Source organism: Chionomys nivalis, chromosome 14, assembly GCF_950005125.1.
Source record: "Chionomys nivalis chromosome 14, mChiNiv1.1, whole genome shotgun sequence".
Taxonomy (NCBI): domain Eukaryota; kingdom Metazoa; phylum Chordata; class Mammalia; order Rodentia; family Cricetidae; genus Chionomys; species Chionomys nivalis.
In genome coordinates this window covers 48,312,969-48,326,449 of record NC_080099.1, presented here as the reverse complement: position 1 = coordinate 48,326,449, position 13,481 = coordinate 48,312,969, and the positions used below count along the sequence as shown (strand labels likewise).

The following is a 13,481-nucleotide window of genomic DNA, read 5'->3' as shown; positions in this document are numbered from 1 at the left end:
GTTAACATCCACCCATGAATGAGAAGGGAAACACAATATACCAAAATCTACGGGACACAACGAAGGCAGTCCTAGCTTCTCAGCCACTTGAACCACGCTTTTCATGTAAGAGAACGGCAATTCGATTACATTATAAAAGCTGGGGATCAAAACCTGGATTAATAAATATATCCTTAAGTAGGCATACGTACCTGTAAGTATATACACATAAGTATACAGTGTTCATAAGTCTATAAAACAAAGTAACTTATTTTAAAGTATAGCCTTGATTTTCTGTATATCCTCTGCTGTAATGTCTCTTTTCATCTCTAATTTTATTGATCCAAGTCTTCTTTCTCTATCTTATGGTTAATTTGGCTGAAAACTTGGCAATCTTGTTAATATTTTCACAGAACCAACTCTTCACTTCACTGATCCCTTCTACTGTCTTTATTACTTCTATCTTGTTCATCTCAGCCCCGACTTTGATTATCTCTTCCTGTTTACTATTTACGGGCGTTGTCTGTTACTGTTTGTCAAAGCTTTCCAGGGTACCATTAAGCTATTAAATCGTGCTCTCTCTGGTTCTGTTGTATAGGTAGGTAGCCATCAGCTGTCCTCTTGGGATGGCCTTCACTGTCCCACAGATGTGGGTACGTTGTGTTTCCATTTTCATCCAATTCTAGGAATTTTTAACTTCCATCTTGATTTCTTCCTTAACTCATGTATCACTTAGATGTGTGTTATGTAGTCTCCATGAGCTAGCGTATTTTTCACAGTTTCCTGTGCAGATAATATTCAGCGTTCCTCCACGGTGGTCAGAGAGAATGAAGGACATTATTTCACTTTTCCTGTGTTTGTTAAGACTTTCTCTGTCCCCTCTGTGTGGCTGGTTTTGGAGGAAGTTCCATGAGTGCCAAGAAGATTGGGTATTCTTTAGTTTGCGTGAAATGTTCTGTAGATCTTGGGACCATCTGATTTCTGATGTCATTTAACTCCACTCTTCCTCTGTTTAACTTCTGTCCAGGTGACCTGTGTATTGCTGAGAATGGGGTGCTGAGGTCACCTGCCACTGACTGCTGGGCTTAATCTGTAATTTTAGATCTAGTTTTACAAAGCTGGGTATGCCCACGGTTCGTGTGTACATGTTTATGTTGTGATGTCCTTATGATGGACTGTTCTGTTGGCGAATATGAGGTGACCTTCCTTATTTCTTCTAATTTGTTTCGGGTTGAAGTCTACTTGGTCAGACATTAGGCTAGCTACACCTGCTTGTTTCTTCTTCTATTTGCTTGGAATACCCTTTCCCACCCTTCTACCCCAATGTATCTACCATTAACGGTGAAATATTTTTCTTCGAGGCACAAAAAGATGGATCCTATTTTCTAATCCTAATTGCTAGTCTGTGTCTCTTTATTGGGGAATAGAGATCATTTGTATAAAGAGCTATTATTGAAAGAAGTGTATCAATTCCTGCCACTTTGTTGATTTTGCCATACTCTGATAGGCCTCTTTTGATTTCGTGCACTGGTACTGTTTGTTTATTTCCCACGAACTCAGGTTGCTGAATCAATCGCTGTGCAGACCTTTGGGGTGGGAAGTAGTAGACCTAGCTGGGGGTGTAACTGAAGGAAGTCACGGGGGAGCTGCACAAGACTATGGGATGGGAAGGAGCCTAGTCATGGGAGTTTGGGCAGCTCGAAGGACCCTGTTCCATCTTCTCATTGTAGAGTAAGTTAGAAATGAACATACATGCTACGAGCATTAACATTAGAAATATAACAAAGTCTGTGACCTGAGGTCATCAGCCATCCTTTGAAGCTAGCACTTCCATTTAACATCACACAGGCACATACGCTCATTTATGGACATGTGGGCACATGTGTGTGCTCACACATTTTCATGGCCACGCCCACAGACACCCACGAGGCTTGCTGGGAGACCTGACACACTCTCAGGACTGAGAGATCAGGGCTCAGTAGATACTGTCAAAGGGAAAGGATCAGGTTAGTAGCAGATCTGTCCTCACCCGTAGGAACTCAAGCCATGATTTCTGGGTTTAGGATTAGACATAAAATTCTGGATGACATCACTGTACAGGCTTAAATATCACTACATATTTCGATCAGGAAGTCAGGAGCTTCCGTTATCTCAAGCTCAATTCTCCTAGCAAGACTGATATGGCTTAGTTCATCAATACTTTCCTCTAAGAACAGACATTTACAAGGAAGACAAGTGTGTTAGGAATAATCTTAAAACAAGCCTCTCCGCCAACGCAAATAATTCCGATAAAATCAAATTAGACGGAATAAAAGATGCCCATGTTTAATAAATGCAGCGCTCCTGGGTGGCCGGGAGCATGGCCAGGAAAGGGGGAGTGGACCACGCAAAACCCGAGACCACGTGTTCCTTTCCTGGGTGGCAGCCTAAATAGCCCGCGGCATGGTCCTGACCCTCCCTGGGGAGGGGTCAGAGCTTGGCGGGCTTTCCCAGAGGCAGAGTCCAGACCAAGGCAACTCCCAGGAGGAGGGGGCTTCCAAAGATGGATGCCGGGTATTACAAAGTGCTGTGTGTATATTCTCATCCATTGTAAAATTCAGAAGGTTGCTGGGTGGTGGTGGCGCACGCCTTTAATCCCAGTACTCGGGAGGCAGAGGCAGGCGGATCTCTGTGAGTTCGAGACCAGCCTGGTCTACAAGAGCTAGTTCCAGGACAGGCTCCAAAGCTACAGAGAAAACCTGTCTCAAAAAACCAAAACAAAACAAAAAAAAACCTAGCCAGGCCTGATGGCGCTCACCTTTAATGCCAGAACTCAGAGGGCAGAAGCAGAGACAAGTGGAGAATCTCTGTGAATGTGAGGCCAGCCTGATCTAAAGAACAAATTCTAGGCCAGTCACCTACAGTAAGAAAAACAACTTCCTAGACACACACGTGTGGATTTCCTCTACCTTGCCAGTGGAAAGGACTAAATCAAAATGAATTTCAGATTATATCACGTACTTTGATTTCTCAGACTGAAAGTTTCACAGAAGGCCAGTGAAGTCCTACCAGTTCCTAGCCTCATGACCCAGGCGCCGTGAAGACAAATGCCCTCTACCGATGATGCTGTTTCATAAATATTCTAACAGAGGCATTAAAAATGCAAGGCTCCATGCAGGCCCAGGAGAAGGGTCTTCCTGAGCGAGGCCGGTGTGGACGCCCAAGTCCAGCTTGTAATGAAGTCTGAAATTACACGCTTACAAAAAGCCTCGGTTAATGATGCCTCATTACAAGAATAAAAGTGTCATTTCTTCCACGACGGAACTGTTCCAGAAGACACAGGTGCAATCTGGGAATAAAAAAACCCTAGCACTTATAATCAAGGATATTTTATCATTCAGTCCTTAAAGGAGGGAGTTATCTAATCCTTTTTTAAAAAACAATCATTAGCAAATAAAGGAAATAGTATGTAAAAGAAAAAAAAAACCCGTATCTCCTATAATGCTTTTTTTTCTTTTCTTGAGATGGTTTCATCATGCTGCCTGCACTCCTGATCCTGCCTTGATCTCCCAAACGCTGAGACTATAGGCCTGCACCACCTCCGGGCGCCATTCTTAAGTCGTGTTTATGCACAGGTGTGGAATATGCATGTGCTTTTTGCTGCCTTCTAGCTACGCTTTAATTATGATATAAGGATTTACATCATGAGGAAGAGAAAATATTAAAAGCCCTGAACTGGCACATGGCCTTTAAAAGCAGCGCAGTCAGGAAATTATCAAAGGGGGATGGGCCCATCATCATTTATAGTACAGATATAGTAGTTTCAAATGCTACAAGAGAGGAACCTCAAAACCCAGCACACATCCCGCCTGTGTCTCAGTCTCTTCCTAAGCCTGAATTTGACACACGTTGTCTGTTTCCCCACCTGAAAGGAGAGTCACAAGATAGTGTGGGAAATACATCAAGGATATGTAACAAGGCTTTTGTTTTTAAATTAATGTATGGGAGAGAAGGAGATGGGGAAAAGAGGAGAGGGGAAGAGAGGGCAGTGGTGGCACACTCCTTCAATCCCAGCACTTGGGAGGCAGAGGCAAGTGGATCTCTGGGTTCAAAGTCAGTCTTTGTCTACAGAGTGAGTGCCAGGACAGCCAAGGGCTTCACAGAGAAACCCTGTCTCAAAAATGGTGGGGAGATGTGAAAGGTGGATGGGGGGGATGGGAGAGATGGGGAATTGGGGAGATGGGGGAGATGGGGAATTGGGGAGGTGGGGGAGATGGGAAGATGGGGAGAAAGGGAGAATGCTTTTAAACAGTCATTTCGACAGTACTACAGGGCAGGGGAATTCTAATACATTTTCTTCACTTCTCAGCAGGACTTCCCAGTCCACCTTTTCCTAGGTTACACGCAATTTAGATTCTGACTATGTTTGACACTTAATTAAAGCTCGCTAGGGTCGTGAAGATGAAATGCTACATCATCGCCTGATAGCAAAGCGAAGATAACAGCAATTCTTATTCTTTTCTTTCTCCTCAATTAGAGCCCTGCCTCTTCCGCACAAATCTTCACATTACCGAACGAATTCTTAGACAGATCTCCTGGGACTATCCTCTGTCCTCTCCCTTGATCAGCTCTGGTCTTAAGGAGCCCTTCCTTTACACCAGCTCTTAACTCACTTCTAAGTCACCGAGATTAATGCTGAACCTCAAGCCTTTCCGAGCAAACGTGTAAGCCCCGCTCTCGAGTTCTGTCTCATTCCCGCTCGGCCATAATCTGACTCGGAGGAGACCTTGGGCAAACCGCTTATTTCCTTTGGTCAGGTCTCGGTTTGCTCACGTGAAAAATTATTACAAAGATCCTTTCTATCCTTAAAACTCAATGTTCCTCTATTTGTGTTTTCTCCAAGCCAATAAGACTCTGAGGCAAAGCTCCTCTCTCTGACTGAGACGTAACACGGGAAACAATTGCTTTGTGTGGCCACTCCACTGCTAAGATTAAATCACCAACAGGCTGGGGACTTGTGTTCTCATCAACTGCACTCATTTCTACCTCACCTGATGTAAAGCAATCTTCTTTTTTTATTTTGTCAGTAGCTTTTCTTCCCTAGGGAAATTTATTGGTTCCAGGCATCTGTTGCTGCATTCTCTTAAGGCCAGGAAACAGAAACTGCGTTCGCTTTCCCAGCGTTGCTCTGCGAGCAATAAATTCCTCTTGTTTGCTCCTAGAATTGTTTTCCTTCTTCTACTTAATCCTTCTGCCCCTGCTACCACAATGGATGACCTTTGACACGGGCAACTTTACTCCGAAACTCTCCTGCCTTCATGATCTTACAGTGTTTCACCCTCAATCATCTGGCAGCTTGTCTCCAGCATGGAAGCTCTGTTATTTCCACAGACTTTCTGGCAACTCGGATTAGGCTCTGGAGGCCCGTGTCATCACCCATATCACAGGTCTACATCTTGGTACATCCTGGTAAAATAGAAGTCAGAAGTCCTTGTGCCTGTGGCCTGGTGACCACAGTCTGTCTGCACCAAGCTGACTGTGACCTTTCATAGCCACAATCTGCATCTTGTTGTTGCCTTTAAATCAATAGTAGCATTAAACCAACCAAACAAAAAACAAAAAAAAAAATCAATAGTAGCACAATAGGGGATTTGGCAAGGGAAATTTACTATTTTCAGGTTTAGGGAAGGAAGCCCCAAATGGTCTTAAATTTACTAACATTCTGCATGCATTTTTCCTAGGCTTAGTGAAACAGCAGCCTTCTTCGTGTGTGTGTGTGTGTGTGTGTGTGCGTGTGTGGTGTTTGTACACATACATGTGGAGGGTAAAAAGAACACCCAGCATTGTCCTGCTCTGGCACTCTTCCGTTTTCTTCCTCTGAGAAAGGGTCCCTCGCTGAATCTGGTGGCTACCAAGCCCCTGGCTGCACCTCCCCCACCCACAGGATTAAGCTGTAAGCACCCACAGCCACACTTGGACTTTTCCCCAGGTGCTGGGATCTGAACTCAGGCCCTCGTGTTTATGCAGCGAGCTCTCTTTTTAATTGTTTGTGAGTTTGTTCCTGAGACTATTTGTTTCTTTCTATTATATAGCTCCGGCTGTCCTGAACTCACAATGGAGACCAGGCTGGCCTCTTCTAACTCCTGAAGATCTGCCTACTCTCTACCCCTACTGGGACTAAAGGCATGCACCACCACACCCAGCTACAGCAAGCGTTCTTACTCGCTGGACAATCTCCCCAGCCTTGCCCTTTTAAAAACAAACAAAAACACTCTCAAGACAAAATCCTCCCCAAGTCACGATCTTCTGCGTTCACCCTACTTAGCAAGTCTTGTCTCTTGTTAGTCCCAGTGCCGAGTTTCTGCCACAGAAACATGCTTCATCCTTAATTAGAAAGGAATATAAAAGCCCTTATTGGATACATTTAAGACTATCTTAAGCCATTCTTTAGATACTAATAGATATCCAGCAGACCAACAGACAAATAGATATTAAAAGGCAGGATCAGACTCCGATAGATTCATGCCAGAATGATCTCATGTTTCAAATGCTGACTTCAGTTTTGTTCAAGGGAGCCAGCTCCACTTTCCATTCCCTCTGGGGCCATGGGAGACCACGGGGCAGCTGAACGTTCTCATTAGTTTAACAAACCTGCCTGTGCAGGATGTTGTCTACAGTCCCAGGTCTTCCCTGCCCTAAGTAACTCCATATTGTGTGACACCGGTGTTTTCGGGCTGTCTTGATCTGAGTGCAAATGCAGAATGGGGCTGAGTCTGCACCTTAGGGACACTCAACCTCACACACAAAGCACAGATTGATGACTTCATCTTAAAAACAAAGTGTGCCACTCTGTGAACTATGAAGTGTATCAGGACTGTAGGAACACATTATATCAATCATATCAAGAAAACCAGGCCCAAGAACTTACTGGAAGCATCAAATTGAGGGATAGATTCCTAGAAATGGTTCTAGAAATGGCTACGAAGGGTGAAAAAGCTGCAGCAGAGGTCAAGGAGTTTCAAGGAAGCCTGAGAAGCAGAAGCTGACAGGAAAGAAAAAACAAACAAAAGCCCACTTGATTTTGAGTGTCTACGGGCTTTACGTAGCCATTCCGCAGCACACACGTCAGGTGGGTAGACAGCAATCGATGTTCTTGCTGTGATGTGCAATGTGTGATCTGGGAGCTAATATTAGCAATTAAGACCGGAACGAAAGAACCCGTGTGTCTAGACAGGCTATGGAGGAAATCAGTACTACCTGGCAAACTGCTGCCAGTGAAAGCCACACAGCCTATTTACTAGGTAATAAACTCTGCCATCAGGGAAGGACACAAACGTGTTAGTCGGTTTCTGACACAATGTCCTCTTGACAATGCAGCCAGAGAGCCCTGCACTACCAATGAGATCCTGTTTCCAAAAACAAAACAAAAGAATGACTGGTAGAAGGTAACTAAATATGTAACGTTAGGACAGGTGGGAGAAGGGAAGATGGGAGGAAATGACAAGTAGAAGAGAAGGGGAGGGGAGAAGGGAGACAAGGGGAGAGGGGTGAAGGCAGCTGAAGAAGCAGGGATTTCAGGCTGGGACTGGACTGGGACCTTGTACCCCAAAACATTCTCACCTCAAAGATTCCATTTGATCCGACATTCAACAAAACACACTGTTGGGACTAATTGAGTCCTGGCCTTCAGCTGCTCTTCCCTGCTAGACCTTCTAATTGAAGTTACTAGAAGCTGTGCCTAGCTTAGAGGATCAGAGGATGGGATTTTCACCTGTTGGCTAATGACTGCCGTGTATTTAAGCCTCCATGGTGCTATTAAAGAGGGGCTTTTTGGTACCAGTGTTGGAAGGTCTGTGTGTCGGTCTATCTCTGCGTGTGTATTCTCAACCTCCAGCCCCTTGCCCGAAGCTCGTGAACTGGGTTCTAGCGCTTAGAGCGCAGACGGGAGTGAGCGGCAACACATATCATATTGCATGCCCCATGCTAAAGACCTAAGAATTGAGTTGGTAAATGAGATGCTCAAATATCACCACAGCAGAGCTGACCCAAACCGTGGGTTGTCCCATCACACACCAGTGGCTCTTGTACAAAGAAAAAATTCAAGGAAGACAGAGGAGAGGAAGAACGAACGGGGAGGAAACTTAGGGAAGACAAGGGGAAAAATCATAAAACAGAGTGAAACCAGTAGCAAGAAAATGAAGAGGAGATGATGTAACTAGAGAGACTAAGGGGAAGGATCTCATTGGCTCAGACCTGGAGTAAGAAAATTTGCCAGGGGCGGGGACACACCTTCAATCCTGGCATTTAGGAGGAAGGGGGGTGGGCTCTGAGTTCAAGGCCAGGGTCACACAGTGAGACCTTGCAGCAAAGCAAACAATTTTTAGAACAACTTCCAGCAGGCTGTAAAACAGGTGTGAAAATTTACCCTCTCAGCCTTGAGGACAGTAGGGACACTCATTGCGCTTATGACAGCAGCCATAAGAATAACGGAAGTGAAGAGAAACGGGGACAGCATAAATGATGCCAGCAGGAGCGAGGGTGGGCCTTTCTGCTGGGAAGGAACCGCACGGAAACACATCTGTGGGAAGACTGCCTACTTCCCCACCTTTCTGAACCCAAAGGGGTGAGCGTATGGATTCTAGCTCTGTACTCTTTAACTGTAAGAAAACAACAATCCTCGCATCTAGTATTCCACTGTTGGTACTAAAAGCCTCTTCTGGATGAACTCTATTGTAAACATTATTTCTCGTCACACATAAACAGGGATGTTAAAATGTTACCTACGAAACAATAAAGTAGAAGTAAGCCCAGTGGGTCCAGTTTATGGAAAACGAAAAGAGCAAACAAAAACCCTAGCATTAAGCCGGGCGGTGGTGGCGCACGCCTTTAATCCCAGCACTCTGGAGGCAGAGGCAGGAGGATCTCTGTGAGTTCAAGGCCAGCTTGGTCTACAAGAGCTAGTTCCAGGACAGGCACCAAAAGCTACAAAGAAAACCTGTCTCAAAAATTAAAAAAAAATCCCAGCATTCCTGGAATGACCTAGGGCCTAATAAAGACTTCCTGGCCTGGGGATGTTGACAGAGTGCTTGCCCAGTGAAGGAGGCTCTGGATTTGATCTTCAGAAGGCACATAAAATAAAATAGCAGAATGGTGGTGCACACCTTAGATCCCAGCTGTTGAGAGGTGGGATTGAAGGTCAGCCTGTACTACACTGCAAGTCTGAGGTCAATAGAACTTCATGAGACCCCGTCTCAAAAATGCCAAGAGAGAGTTCCCTTTATGTCCAAATTAATAAATAGTTGTAAAATCCAGAAAGAAGGTTTAGGAAAGTAACCACACAGAATCTCCAGAAGTTAAACTGACTCTGAAGATCCACAGCCCACAGAAATTTGCACAGTGGTATCTCGTCTCCCCACGGTGACAACCTCCCAGTGTAAGAAGGGAAAGTGCAAAGTGTCAGGGAAAAGGGGCTGGTTTCAAAGATTAGAAAACACTTGGGAGACACGGGAAGTGCAACAAAAACTATCACTCTGTGAAAAAGACGTAAGGAAATCTGACCTTGAGAAGCTAATCAAAACATCAAACAATAATAATTTGAATGGAGGTACCTGGGGGTTGAGGAAAGATGCTCCCAGAAGCCACAGGTCATTTATTGAACAACCCCAGAGCCAGAAGTGGGCCCATCTCCCACTGCTAGTCAGGGAGGACCCTGAGACAACACCCCTCCCACCCCCAAAACTGGTACCTTGCCATTGTCTGCTCATCAGAACTGGATAGCCAGATCCTATTGCTGAAGATGCCACACACTGTGGTTGTGGGACACAGGAAAAGAAAAATCAAGCTGCAATTGGGCTGGGAGCTTCCTCCCTGCTGGCTAGCCCTCGTGGTACAGGAAGGTGCTATGCAGGTTGCCGGGGAAAACTGTCAGCAACCCGTGGTATTGAGTTGTGGGCCCCGTGTGCAATAACACTGACATGCCAGGCAAGATGGTCCCAGTGGCGCAGTAGTGGCAAGGCTGACTGGAGGGTAATCAATAAACTCACATCTGGCACCAAAACCCTGATCAAAAGCCTGTGGTTGGGAGGGTTGTGGGCCCTAGTGGGGAAGTTACTGCTGCTGTCTTGTTAGGCATGATGTGCCTTTCAAACTGCCTTCGAGACAGCCAGGTAGATGTGCATAGCGCAGTGCTAATGTTAGCACTGCTCATGGAAGTTTCTTTTTCTTTTTCTTTTTTTTTTTTTTGGATTTTCGAGACAGGGTTTCTCCGTAGCTTTTGGTTCCTGTCTTGGAACTAGCTCTTGTAGACCAGGCTGGCCTTGAACTCACAGAGATCCGCCTGCCTCTGCCTCCCGAGTGCTGGGATTAAAGGCGTGCCCGGCTTCATGGAAGTTTCTTATGTGCAGTGGTCAGTGGTAACTCCAGAGATAAATACTAAGATAGATACTAAGGATAAATGATTACTGAAAGCTCGGCTGTAAACAAAACACTCCCCGAAGGCTTCGTCACCACTGGCGGATCAAGAGGCAGAGTGAACTGGGGAGACAGCACCGGCTTCTAGGCAGGACATGGCCATTGTACTCTAGGCTTCAGAGCCTATGCGATGACCTGCACAAGACTAGGCTTGTCAACAGCTCGTCACAGAAGGGGGAGGAGCTCACGGGGCCCCGGCGCTCCCTAAAGATTTATATGCAATTAGCATTGATTAGAGAAGGGAGCGACATTTTCTTGATTGGTCTAGAAATCAGTAAAAGGGCATGTGTGCCTGGAACAACTTTAATGAAATTCATTGATCGGGTCATCATCATCATTGAAGAAAAAAAAAATCAAGACAGCAGAAGGGAGGCTACCTGAGAAGAGGAAGCAGATCAGTGAGGTTGGGAAAAGAAGCCATGGGAGTGGCTACAACTGACATAGATCACACACATGAATGAAAACAGCATCATCAGACTGATCATTACATAGATGCTAATGAAAATTTAAAAATCAGTTTACCCCAAAGTTGCTCCAAAGTTAAAATTTCCCAAAGCAAGACAAGAAAGTGGGGGGGGGGGGTGTCAGGGTGTAGGCCCTTGCAGCAAAGACAAGGAAAGATCCAGTCCTAAGAAACAGAACATTGAGCTGGGCGGCCATGGTGCAGACCTTTAGTCCCAGCACTTGAATCTCTGTGAGTTCAAGGCCAGCCTGGTCTACAAAATGAGTTCCAGGGCAGATGGGGCTGTTACACAGAGAAACCCTGCCTCAAAAAACAAACAAACAAAAAGAAAAGGAACACCAACCAACATGTACAAGTTCTGTTTGGCTAATGGTCACCCCAAACCTTTCGTAAAAGCACGAAGGATGTGGCTGAGCTCTTGGTAGCCCCCACAGGCAGCCAAGCCCAGGGAAGCTGCATGAGGTCAAAGGTTCAGCATCTCACCAAGGAGTCTCCTGAGCAAGCACAAAGTTAGACATGGAGAGACGGCACTCGGAAGACTTCCTGTACAGGTGCAGAGCAGCAGCTTAAATGTTCAAAGCTGATCCAAAAGTGAGGCGTTCTGGTAAAAAGGTCAAAGGCTAATGCTAGGTGGGGGGGGGGGGAATTAGCACAATACAGTGGACAGGTGGCTCCCGGAAGAAGTAACCTGACTTTGTGCCCGCCTTCCTCGCCCACCTTTGCCTGCTGAGGCAGAACCTGCGTGGATGGAGATCAGAGCTAGGGTTCCTTGGCCCATTTCCTGCTACACCTCATCAACTTAGGACACAGGAACTTGTGTGATCCTTTCTGTAAAACATGAGCACAGGCTCTGAAAGCCATTTCTCCTCACTATCCTTACAAAGCACAGTAGCACCTGAACATTCAGACACTCAGAACTACTGCCATGCTAACACCAAGGAAGCCAAATTAAAAAACAAACAAACAAACAAACCTGTCTGTGGGAGACAGAGGTAAGAAACAGTCCCCATGACAGGGATATAAGCCAGCACACAGCAAAACCAGCAATGGGCAATTTAAAGACCTGGTGGCAACCTTTTGATTCTGTTTCATTTTTAGTAGCAAATGTCACCCTTAGCCCATTTAGCTGCCCCCCAAAGACACTGTTTTTTGTTTTGTGTTTTAAACAGATTTCTTCCGTGCAGTTGAGAACAGGTCATTTAGGAGCACAGTTTGGAAGATACTAAATAAAACAAAGAGATTCTGCCTTGAAGAAGCACAGGTTGTTAAACAGAAAAGCCACAGCCATTTGATTCATTTTGTACAAAACGGCTTGATTGTACCGCAGGAAGAACCTACCTAAGGGAGAGCCACCTGTCATAATTGGATTTTCACAACGAAATTGAAACTGTTTCTTCCGGGAGTGTTATAACACACAGAAGTCTTGCAGCTCTCTGCTGTAATTGCAGCCTTGGAGAGGGCAGGAGGCAGAAAGACTTCCTGGGCGAGCAGCCCACTCTACAGGCTTTGTAGTCAGAGAGAAGAGCATCCGGTCTGTGCAGAACAAGGATCCCAAGCACTAAAGAATGACCTTGGAGCCGGGCAGTGGTGGCACACGCCTTTAATCCCAGCACACAGGAGGCAGAGGCAGGCGGATCTCTGTGAGTTCGAGGCCAGCCTGGTCTACAAGAGCTAGTTCCAGGACAGGCACCAAAAACTTCAGAGAAACCCTGTCTCGAAAAATCAAAAAAAAAAAAAAAAAAAGAATGACCTTGGAGACTGGTCCAACTTCTTTAATGCACAGAAGAGAAAAAGATGGCTTAGAAAGAAGAGCAAGCAGGCCTGGGCTCCCAGGAAGTGAAACGGGTCTCTCTCCCTCAGCAGCACCGATGCTTTGGTGCTAGATGCATCTGTGCGGCGGTGTCTGCCTTGCATGTTGGAGAATGCTTAGCATCAACTCTGGTCAGTAGCAATCTCCCACACCCAAATGCGACAAAAATGAATGTCTGCAAAAACAGCCAAACGTCCTCTGAAAGGGCAGAGCCTGCCCAGTTAAGAACCGCTGGCTTTAAAACTTGTGTGACCAACAATCAGACCCCTCTAAGGCCTGCTTGGCGTTTCCATACCTCGTGAATGACCTTTTGTTTTTAAATAGATGGTTTGGAAATAGGGAGACATGATTAATGCAAGAAGCCAACACTAAAGCTGATTACATGTCAACTGATTAGCAGACTCCTGCAAAGGTGGCCCACACACCGGCCTGCTGCACCGCATGTGACCAGAAACACAGAGAGGCTAAGATGAACAGAATCTCTAAGATGATTCTCATTTCAGGGCTAAGTAAAATATAGAAATATAACCGGGAGGTACTTCAAGGAGAAATCGCCACACAGACAGTAAACTCTTCCCCATCTTAGATAAATTCAACATACATTATACCCTAAATATAGAATTATCTTTAAAAAAAAGAGAATGTACTTAACTACTACCACTTTATTTAATGACTGTACCCTAGAGATAAGAAACCAAAGAGCAGGCTTTCCTATAGTGGTTATTATTTGTGTTTTAATAAATAAAGCCTGAGGATCGGAGGGTAAAGCCATACTAGTCA

General features: G+C 45.4%; 1 protein-coding gene across 3 annotated transcripts in view; it reads right to left on the bottom strand.

Moving 5' to 3' along the window:
* Epb41l4a (erythrocyte membrane protein band 4.1 like 4A) overlaps positions 1–13,481 on the bottom strand; it is a 191,569-nt gene that overhangs the window by 14,300 nt on the left and 163,788 nt on the right. The window lies entirely within an intron of this gene.